The sequence below is a fragment of the Gymnoscopelus microlampas genome (genome assembly GCF_963454915.1).
Source record: "Gymnoscopelus microlampas genome assembly, chromosome: 7".
NCBI classification, from domain to species: Eukaryota; Metazoa; Chordata; class Actinopteri; order Myctophiformes; family Myctophidae; genus Gymnoscopelus; species Gymnoscopelus microlampas.
This window is the reverse complement of record NC_139944.1, coordinates 37,851,354-37,863,513: the sequence shown is the minus strand read 5'-3', so window position 1 is coordinate 37,863,513 and position 12,160 is coordinate 37,851,354. Positions and strand designations below refer to the sequence as shown.

The window sequence follows — 12,160 nt, the reverse complement described above, 5'->3', positions numbered from 1 at the left end:
GCTGTGATGATTATCAATATGTTTTACAGCAGCAATTATTAACAATACATTATTGAAATATTACAGAATCCCATCCGTTTCAATGTAATCTTTAGAAAAATCATAAAAAATCCAAAAAACATAGTTATCGCCCAACAACTATATATTAATGTTCCCCATGGTCTCTTGTACACCTGTGATGATTATCAATATGTTTTACAGCAGCATTTATAAAGAATAAATTATTGAAATATTACAGAATCCCATCCGTTTCAATGTAATCTTTAGAAAAATCATAAAAAATCTAAAAAACATAGTTATCGCCCAACAACTATATATTAATGTTCCCCATGGTCTCTCGTACATCTGTGATGATTATCAATATGTTTTACAGCAGCAATTATTAATAATAAATTATTGAAATATTACAGAATCCCATCCGTTTCAATGTAATCTTTAGAAAAATCAAAAAAAATCCCCAAAACATAGTTATCACCCAACAACTATATATTAATGTGCCCCTAGGTCTCTTGTACACCTGTGATGATTATCAATATGTTTTACAGCAGCAATTATTAATAATAAATTATTGAAATATTACAGAATCCCATCCGTTTCAATGTAATCTTTAGAAAAATCGAAAAAAATCCCAAAAACATAGTTATCACCCAACAACTATATATTAATGTGCCCCTAGGTCTCTTGTACACCTGTGATGATTATCAATATGTTTTACAGCAGCAATTATTAATAATAAATTATTGAAATATTACAGAATCCCATCCATTTCAGTGTAATCTTTAGAAAAATCATAAAAAATCCAAAAAACATAGTTATCGCCCAACAACTATGTATTAATGTGCCCCATGGTCTCTTGTACACCTGTAATGATTATCAATATGTTTTACAGCAGCAATTATTAATAATAAATGATTGAAATATTACAGAATCCCATCCATTTCAATGTAATCTTTAGAAAAATCCCCAAAAAAATCCAAAAAACATAGTTATCACCCAACAACTATATATTAATGTTCCCCATGGTCTCTTGTACACCTGTGATGATTATCAATATGTTTTACAGCAGCATTTATTAATAATAAATTATTGAAATATTACAGAATCCCATCCATTTCAATGTAATCTTTAGAAAAATCATAAAAAATCCAAAAAACATAGTTATCGCCCAACAACTATATATTAATGTGCCCCATGGTCTCTTGTACACCTGTGATCATTACCAATATGTTTTACAGTAGCAATTATTAATAATAAAATATTGAAATATTACAGAATCCCCATCGATTTCAATGTAATCTTTCAAAAAATCATAAAAAAATCAAAAAACATAGTTATCATCCAACAACTATATATTAATGTGCCCCATGGTCTCTTGTAAAGCTGTGATGATTATCAATGTTTTACAGCAGCAATTATTAATAATACATTATTGAAATATTACAGAATCCCATCCGTTTCAATGTAATCTTTAGAAAAATCATAACAAATCCAAAAAACATAGTTATCACCCAACAACTATATATTAATGTGCCCCTAGGTCTCTTGTACACCTGTGATGATTATCAATATGTTTTACAGCAGCAATTATTAATAATAAATTATTGAAATATTACAGAATCCCATCCATTTCAATGTAATCTTTAGAAAAATAAAAAAAAATAAAAAAAACATAGTTATCACCCAACAACTATATATTAATGTTCCCCATGGTCTCTTGTACACCTGTGATGATTATCAATATGTTTTACAGCAGCATTTATTAATAATAAATCATTGAAACATTACAGAATCCCATCCGTTTCAATGTAATCTTTAGAAAAATCATAAGAAATCCAAAAAACATAGTTATCACCCAACAACTATATATTAATGTGCCCCTAGGTCTCTTGTACACCTGTGATGATTATCAATATGTTTTACAGCAGCAATTATGAATAATAAATTATTGAAATATTACAGAATTCCATCCTTTTCAATGTAATCTTTAGAAAAATCATAAGAAATCCAAAAAACATAGTTATCACCCAACAACTATATATTAATGTGCCCCTAGGTCTCTTGTACACCAGTGGTGATTATCAATATGTTTTACAGCAGCAATTATTAATAATAAATTATTGAAATATTACAGAATCCCATCCGTTTCAATGTAATCTTTAGAAAAATCATAAACATTTCAAAAAACATAGTTATCACCCAACAACTATATATCAATGTGCCCCATGGTCTCCTGAACACCTGTGATGATTATCAATATGTTTTACAGCAGCAATTATTAATAATAAATTATTGAAATATTACAGAATCCCATCCATTTCAATGTCATTTTTCAAAAATGATAGCGTAGCTTTAAGCAACTGCTTACTATGGGATATCATCGCCCCCTGGCGATCGCACAGATTAACAACAGGACTCACGGAACTCCAATGTCCATTGGATAAGGGCCGTATGACGCAAACCGGAAACCGGTAGTGGTATAAATACCACTGCGTCACATGAGCTCTTCTTCCACTCTGCCAACGCGAAGCACACGGAGCCAACGAAGGCTAGCAGCCTAGCCTTTTGTTCGTCTCGTGTCTCGACGGAAGAGGGAAAAGATGGAGGCACCTTGTCACTGCGCGTTCCGAGGATGCGGTTTCCTGGTCGCTGCGGACGACGACCACTGCCTCTGCATCTCCTGCCTTGGCCCGAGCCATGGCTGGCTCGCTTGCGAGCGGGGTCAGGACAAAGGCGGCTGCGGGCCATGCGGGATGTTCTCCGAGGCCCAGCTAGACCGGCGCCTGCAAAGGGCCATGGACCTAGCGGCCTCGACAAGCGGCGGTGCTAGCCCCGAAGCTCCCCCAGCAAAGGCACCGAGGAAGCTCGCACTAGCCCGGGGGCCTTGGGCCCTCCGCTCCACTCGGCCCCACGCGCCAGTGGAGCCATCAGCAAGGTCCGGGATGAGCAGGCCTCGAGGGCCGCTCCCTCATCCCCCCAGGCCATCTTGACCTCGGGTCTGAAAAGCTTCTTGCTCAAACCGGACAACCTCTTCGACACCGGTGCCGACTGTCTCATCAAGACCAAGGCGGCGGAGAAGCAGCTCGAGGAGACAACCACAGGCCTCCTCTCAACCCCCGTAACCCCCGCTGTGAGGCCTCAACAGCAAGGGGCTGCGGGCGGCAGACGCACCTCTGGACGTCAGCGTGGTGCATCCAGGGCGTCCTCCACCAGAGCTAGTTCCTGGGAGCGACCCGATAGCTCTCTTGGTTTCCAGGACGTAAGGCGTAAGGACGACAAGAAAGCTGGGTAAGTACTACACCGGGGCAAGGTTCCGAGACTACGTCTGGAGAGCCGACAGCGTCTCGTATCCCCATGGGAACGGGCGCGCGCTCTGTGACGAGACCGACATTAGCCCAGCTAGCGCTACCGAGCAATGCTACAGGGCGGATGTCTACGGTGTGTGGGATTCCCCGTCTACGTCACGGGCTTTCCCCACCGTCGATCGGTCATAGCCCGACGTGGCAGGTGACGTCAGCAGCCCCCACCATCCCCACGAACCCTCTCGCTCGATGCTTTTCCGAATGGAAAGCATGCAAACCGAATCCTTGGGTGCTGCGCACCATGTTAACAGGATACAGGTTGCAATTTTCGAGCAAACCTCCACTATCGGGCAAGATAGTGTTCTCCCACGCGTCGGGCCAAGCGGCCATAACGCTGAGGGAAGAGGTTTCAGCTCTCCTGAGCAAGGGTGCAATCAGTGATTTATCTCCGGATCAGAACCGACTGGGTTATTATTCTGAGTTTTTCCTGGTGAAAAGAAGAGGCGGGGGGGGGGGGGGGGGGGCGTAAGACCTATTCTGAACCTGAAGGGTTTGAACAGAATTCTGAAGGTTTTTATATTAAACTTCGTATGCTCACAACAGCGACGCTGTTGAAGACGATACGAAAAAGCAATTGGTGGACGGGTATAGATATCAAGGATACCTATCTTTACGTCCCAATCTAACCGCCGCACCGCAAAGTCCCTGCGCTTCGTTTACGAAGGCGAGACGTGCGAGCATGCGGTACTCCCGTCCGGCTTGTCACTAAGCCACAGGGTTTTTTTCGTGACTGTGCACGGAGGCGGCGATAGCCCCGCTGCGGCAGCAGGGTCTGCGTCTGGCGACATATGTAGACAACTGGCTGCTGGCAGCGGACTCCAGGGTGGAGGTGGCACGGCACACGGAGGTGGCCATTACGCACCTGCAGTCCCTGGGCTTCACAATCGACGCTCAGGAGTGCGCTCTGATTCTTCCCAGCTAGCCACCTTCGTGGGAATTTTGGATTCCACCACGATGGTTGCGCGCCTGTCTCAGGACAGGACGGTGAGCTCTTTGACATGTGTGTGCTCCCTGCGCCTGGGGCGCCGGGTCATATGCAGGACATGCATGCAGGCCGCGGGTCTCATGGCTTCGGCCATACGCCTGACCCGGTTGGGCAGATTCCACGAGAGACCTTTCCAGCAATGGATGCGGTCTCTGAGGATACCGCAGACCATGGGCTCACGGAAAGTGGTAGTGACATCACAGTTTGTGTCGTCACTCGAACCATGAACACACACGGCCCTCCTATCCAGAGGGGTCAGGATATGGGTAGGCACAGTAGTGTCCTGGAAGGTGATTACCATGGACGCCAGCTTCTCAGGTGAGGATACCTGGAGTTGCTGGGAGTCTTCCTCGCTCTCGAGGGTTTCAAGAGCCACATCGTGGGGTGCCATGTCCTGGTCAGAACGGAGAATGTCACAACGATGTGTTCTGCCTACAAACAAGGAGGCTTGGGGTCTCTTGTTTTGGTCAGATTAGCGTGCGTGCTGACGCCTTGGAGCGTACAACATTCGGCTTCACTACGCGCCACTCATGTACCGGGCCTCCTGAGACAGCGGTGCAGACCGGTTGTCCAAAACCAGGGCTCCGTTACGGGGACTGGCCACTATGCCCGAGGACGTTGGGCCTGATCTGGGCCCGGTTCGGCCGGGCCCAAATCGGCCTGGTGGCTCCAAGAAGAACGCGGAGTGCTCACGGTTCTTCTCGATCGATCACCTTGGGAGTAGACGCCTTGGCACACGGGTTGGCCGGGCATGCCACTCTGCAAAATGCGTCTCCACCCCTAGACCTGATTCGTCCAACACTGGAAAGGATCAGGATCCAGGGCGGAGTGGTCCTGCTGGTGGTACCAGCGTGGGGCTCTTGGAGGTCGGAGATCACTCCCCTCCTCTGTGATGAGCCATGGCCTCTCCCCCGGTTCAGGAACCTCCTGAGACAGGGTGGGGACGAGGTGTTCCACGAGGACCCCCAGGGACTAGACCTGTGGGTTTACCCCGTGAAGAGTCGAGTCTGGGCCCTTTCAGGGGGCGAGAGCAGAATCCACCGGAGGTCGGTACGATATCTGGTGGAATATGTTCGAAACATGGTGCCTGGAGTAGTCACCTCCGGTGATTGATTTTCAGGCACCCGGGAGAAGCGTTCTGATCTACCTGCTGGGCAGGCTGGACCAAGACTTGGCCTTCTCCACCTTGAAGCCTCAAAACGGTGCTCCTGGTGGCCCTTTTTACGGCATGACGCGTCTGTGACATGCAGGCGCTCTCTGTGAGTGGGGCTGCATGTTGTTTTCGGACGACGGCAGGAGGGTTTTGTTGAAACACAACTTGGCCTTTGTGTCCCACACCGGCGCAGTTGCGGGGACTGGGGGCTTTTCATCCTCCGCCGTTCTTTTCGGCAAAGGATGAACGGTTACTTTGTCTCTGTCCAGTGAGGGCTCTGTAGCTCTACTGTTAGAGGACAGCTATGGGCCGTAGGTCGTCTCAGCCTTTCGTTGCCTTTGGCCGAGGTCAGAGGTAGGCGATGGCTAAACCGACCCTGTCCAGATGTATTGTGGAGGCGATTCGGTTGGCGTACGAGAGTAGAGGGGTCCCTATTCCACTGGGACTGAGGGCCCTCTCTGCTCGGAGCGTAGCTGCATCTTGGGCCCTTTACAAAGGGGTGTCGATGCAGGTGATCTGCTCCGCGGCTGACTGGTCATCTCCCTCGACCTTTGCATCTTCTTACAGCCTTGACGTGGCGGCATCTACGATGGCGCGTACAGTCTTGGGTGTGGGAGCTGACTCCGGGTAGAAGAGTCTGGATATGCCTTGGGGCATGTCTTTTCTCCTTGTGTGAGTGCAGCAGCCGGGTTCCGACGGGGTCTGCGAGGCGTGCTCTCTCTCCCCGTCACGGTTTAATTGGTCTTTTCTCAACCTTTTTGCACCTTTCTTACTGGTGGGGGAGTGTAAACTTGCCTTGGGGCATGTTTCTTCTCCCTGTAACTTTGCAGTGGCCAGTTTCATGGTAGGGAATGCGAGGGGTGCCCGGGGGCATGCTTCTCTTCCTACCTGGCTGGCCTTCCTTGCCCTCCTGGGACCGGCTAGGCATGGTCCAGGGAGGAGGAGGCCTTGGTTTCTCTGTCACTGGTTGGATAATCTAGGTTTTATCCAGTATTGGTGACGGACAGGATTTATGTCCGTCAAGGTTTTGCCTTTTCAGTCCTGCGCGTCCCGACCCGAGGGGTCTGGGGTGCCTGTAGGTCAGGGTCCTGCCGGGGGCAGGTCCTGAGGCCTTGGGCAAGCGTGTGGGTAAGGGTTGTCACAACTGGGGGCTCCCCTAAGGGAACGTGTATGTGTCCCATAGTAAGCAGTTGCTTAAAGCTACGCTATAATAACTATGTTTTTTGAATCTTTTATGATTTTTTTGAAAAATTACATTGAAATGGATGGGATTCTGTAATATTTCAATAATTTATTATTAATACTTGCTACTGTAAAACATATTGGTAATCATCACAGGTGTACAAGAGACCATGGGGCACATTAATATATAGTTGTTGGGTGATAACTATGTTTTTGGGATTTTTTAATGATTTTTCTAAAGATTACATTGAAATGGATGGGATTCTGTAATATTTCAATACTTTATTATTAATAATTGCTGCTGTAAAACATATTGATAATCATCACAGGTGTACGAGAGACCATGGGGAACATTAATATATAGTTGGTGGGTGATAACTATGTTTTTTGGATTTTTTTCCCGATTTTTCTAAAGATTATATTGAAATGGATGGGATTCTGTAATATTTCAATAATTTATTATTAATAATTGCTGCTGTAAATCATATTGATAATCATCACAGGTGTACGAGAGACCATGGGGAACATTAATATATAGTTGTTGGGCGATAACTCTGTTTTTTGGATTTTTTTATGATTTTTCTAAAGATTACATTGAAACGGATGGGATTCTGTAATATTTCAATAATGTATTATTAATAATTGCTGCTGTAAAACATATTGATAATCATCACAGCTTTACAAGAGACCATGGGGCACATTAATATATAGTTGTTGGGTGATAACTATGTTTTTTGATTTTTTTTATGATTTTTGGAAAGATTACATTGAAATCGATGGGGATTCTGTAATATTTCAATATTTTATTATTAATAATTGCTACTGTAAAACATATTGGTAATGATCACAGGTGTACAAGAGACCATGGGGCACATTAATATATAGTTGTTGGGCGATAACTATGTTTCTTGGACTTTTTATTATTTTTCTAAAGATTACATTGAAACGGATGGGATTCTGTACTATTTCAATAATTTATTATTAATAATTGCTGCTGTAAAACATATTGATAATCATCACTGGTGTACAAGAGACCTAGGGGCACATTAATATATAGTTGTTGGGTGATAACTATGTTTTTTGGATTTCTTATGATTTTTCTAAAGATTACATTGAAACGGATGGGATTCTGTAATATTTCAATAATTTATTATTAATAATTGCTGCTGTAAAACATATTGATAATCATCACAGGTGTACAAGAGACCATGGGGAACATTAATATATAGTTGTTGGGTGATAACTATGTTTTTTGGATTTCTTATGATTTTTCTAAAGATTACATTGAAATGGATGGGATTCTGTAATATTTCAATAATTTATTATTAATAATTGCTGCTGTAAAACATATTGATAATCATCACAGGTGTACGAGAGACCATGGGGAACATTAATATATAGTTGTTGGGCGATAACTATGTTTTTTGGATTTTTTATGATTTTTCTAAAGATTACATTGAAACGGATGGGATTCTGTAATATTTCAATAATGTATAATGTATTATTAATAAATGCTGCTGTAAAACATATTGATAATCATCACAGCTTTACAAGAGACCATGGGGCACATTAATATATAGTTGTTGGGTGATAACTATGTTTTTTGATTTTTTTATGATTTTTTGAAAGATTACATTGAAATCGATGGGGATTCTGTAATATTTCAATATTTTATTATTAATAATTGCTACTGTAAAACATATTGGTAATGATCACAGGTGTACAAGAGACCATGGGGCACATTAATATATAGTTGTTGGGCGATAACTATGTTTCTTGGATTTTTTATGATTTTTCTAAAGATTACATTGAAACGGATGGGATTCTGTAATATTTCAATAATTTATTATTAATAATTGCTGCTGTAAAACATATTGATAATCATCACAGGTGTACAAGAGACCTAGGGGCACATTAATATATAGTTGTTGGGTGATAACTATGTTTTTTGGATTTCTTATGATTTTTCTAAAGATTACATTGAAACGGATGGGATTCTGTAATATTTCAATAATTTATTATTCATAATTGCTGCTGTAAAACATATTGATAATCATCACAGGTGTACAAGAGACCATGGGGCACATTAATATATAGTTGTTGGGCGATAACTATGTTTTTTGGATTTTTTATGATTTTTCTAAAGATTACATTGAAATGGATGGGATTCTGTAATATTTCAATAATTTATTATTAATAATTGCTGCTGTAAAACATATTGATAATCATCACAGGTGTACAAGAGACCATGGGGCACATTAATATATGTAGTTGTTGGGTGATATCTATGTTTTTTGGATTTTTTTTTCGATTTTTCTAAAGATTACATTGAAATGGATGGGATTCTGTAATATTTCAATCATTTATTATTAATAATTGCTGCTGTAAAACATATTGATAATCATCACAGGTGTACAAGAGACCATGGGGCACATTAATATATAGTTGTTGGGCGATAACTATGTTTTTTGGATTTTTTATGATTTTTCTAAAGATTACATTGAAATGGATGGGATTCTGTAATATTTCAATAATTTATTATTAATAATTGCTGCTGTAAAACATATTGATAATCATCACAGGTGTACAAGAGACCATGGGGCACATTAATATATGTAGTTGTTGGGTGATATCTATGCTTTTTGGATTCCTTATGATATTTCTAAAGATTACATTGAAATGGATAGGATTCTGTAATATTTCAATATTTTATTATTAATAATTGCTACTGTAAAACATATTGGTAATCATCACAGGTGTACAAGAGACCATGGGGCACATTAATATATAGTTGTTGGGTGATAACTATGTTTTTTGAATTTTCTATGATTTTTTGAAAAATTACATTGAAATGGATGGGATTCTGTAATATTTCAATAATTTATTATTAACAATTGCAGCTGTAAAACATATTGATAATCATCACAGGTGTACAAGAGACCATGGGGCACATTAATATATAGTTGTTGGGTGATAACTATGTTTTTTGAATTTTCTATGATTTTTTGAAAAATTACATTGAAATGGATGGGATTCTGTAATATTTCAATAATTTATTATTAATAATTGCAGCTGTAAAACATATTGATAATCATCACAGGTGTACAAGAGACCATGGGGCACATTAATATATAGTTGTTGGGTGATAACTATGTTTCTTGATTTTTTTAATGATTTTTTGAAAAATTACATTGAAATGGATGCGATTCTGTAATATTTCAATATTTTATTAGTAATAATTGCTACAGTAAAACATATTTATAATCATCCATGGTTTGCAGGAGACCATGGGGCACATTAACATTTAGTCGTTGTGTGATAACTATGTTTTTCTGAATGATTTTCCTAAAATGTACATTGAAATAGATGGGATTCTGTAATATTTAAATATTTTATTATTAATAATCGGTGCAGTAAAACATATTGGTAATAATTACATATTGTAAAGGAGACACTTGGGCACAATAATATTTAGTTGCTGGTTGATAACTCTGTTTTTAGAATGTTCTATGATTTTCCAAAAATTACATTGAATTTGATGGGATTCTGTAATATTTCAATATTTTATTATTAATAATCGGTACAGTAAAATATATTGGTAATATTCACATATTGTAAAGGACACACATGGGCACAATAACATTTAGTTGCAGGGTGATAACTCTGTTTTTAGATTTTTTATGATTTTATAAAAAATTACATTGAACTGTACTGGATTCTGTAATATTTCAATATTTTATTATTAATAATTTGTGCAGTAAAACATTTCGGTAATAATTACAGACGAGAACATTAGACACAAACAATGTTTTTAGATTGTTTTATTACATTTTTACATGTATATATTGAAGTAACTGGGATTTACGATTTCATTGAACGCACCATCAGTTCGCCTAACCGTAAAAAGCCACGTAGCTGCGCAATCATTTTTGAAGCACGGCTAGTGCGACTGACTCTTTCTGAAGAGCGGCCAGCGTGACTGCAGTACTTTATGCCACTTTATATAAATGAAGCCACCTTATGGCTTTATTGTCCTTTCCCGTAGAATGGTTCTTCAAGCTATATAGCTTGAACCATTCTACGGGAAAGGACAAGCCGATATGAAGGCAGATTTTTGACAATAAGGACGTTCCAACTTGCGCCTTCTTTTTTTTGTTCCATAATGACAATTTCAACCATTTGTCATAAAATCAAATATTGCCTGTTTTGGTGACGAGTGTACCATTTTAGCCTATTATGTTATGAAATGATGCGCTGTTGAATGGCGCCAGTATGAACTGTATACTGTGGGGTATAAATGCCTTTTCGTTGCGGCAGCACAATGCACAAAGAGAGCATAGGTATCACGAATAGCCTGTTAATGCTGTTATATGTTCAAACAAATGGACGATTTGAGCAAATATGATCAAGCACGTGTCTTAAAAGATTTCACAAGCAAGCAGTCAACAATTCGTTTAAAAAGGACTTTGCATAGACCCGTTTTATTATCGAAATAATAACAGCATGCCCCCCAAACCAGCTGAATGTGAGATTTGTAAACGTACCCTCCCTCCAGTCAAACGGTCATCATCCAGGTAAGAACCATTGACGTTGGACCGCACCGCGCGGTGACTCAATCCGATTCCCCGTCGTTATTCCTGGGGTTGGAGCCTTAGGAGGCTTCGTATGGAGGATAGATCAGGGACCTGGGAGTGTGTGTCGGTGGACCAGCAGTGTAACCATGCAGGGGAAAGCCTCCTCCTCAGCTGAATGGAATTGGAAGGAGGGAGGAGGAGGAGAGTGGGAGAGAGGGAGGGACAGTGGTGGCAGTCAGTCTGGCAGATGCAGGGACAGGGAGGGAGGCAGAAGCAGTGGTGGGGAAAAGTACTCCAATTTTCTTTACTTAAGTAAAAGTATCGATATGGTATAAATACTCTGTTGCAAGTGAAAGTCAGGAATTAAAAATGTACTTGAGTAAAAGTACAAAAGTATTGGTTGGTATCAACATGTAGCCTACTTAAAGTACCAAAAGTAGAAAGTAGCCTACTCATTATGCAGAATGTCCAATTTCACACGTTTTCTAATGTATAACAATCTTTAGAAAATAGCAGATCTACAAACTCACAATGCTTCATTATCAGCTATTTTCAAATGGCCGAAATGTATATAGGGCTGAAGTGGTAAATGTATGATTTGTAATAATAATCTAAATCTAACTATAGTAAAAGTGTTCAAATATTTGTAGTGGAGTAAAAGTATAATATTTGCCTCTGAGATGTAGTGGAGTAGAAGTAAAAGTATTGAACATTTTTAATACTGAAGAAAGTAAAAATACCTCAGAATTGTACTTAAGTACAGCACATGTACTTAGTTACTTTACACCACTGCGGGTCACTAAAGGAACCCTTATCAGAAACCTTATCATAGCGTTTCATATCGCCACAGTCACAGAGGGTCAGATAGGCATTGTGCAAATCCTTTTGATTGAATCACCAAGCATAA

At 40.4% G+C, this 12,160-nt stretch overlaps 1 protein-coding gene across 2 annotated transcripts in view; it reads right to left on the bottom strand.

Annotated features, from left to right (window-relative positions):
• LOC311048123 (band 4.1-like protein 1) overlaps positions 1 to 11,394 on the bottom strand; it is a 133,023-nt gene extending 121,629 nt beyond the window's left edge. For both annotated transcript variants that reach the window (XM_084061173.1, XM_084061174.1), the window contains exon 1: positions 11,224 to 11,394. The gene's annotated coding sequence lies outside the window, so the exon portion shown is untranslated. The remainder of the gene's footprint in view (positions 1 to 11,223) is intronic.
• Between the last annotated feature and the right edge of the window lie 766 nt (positions 11,395 to 12,160).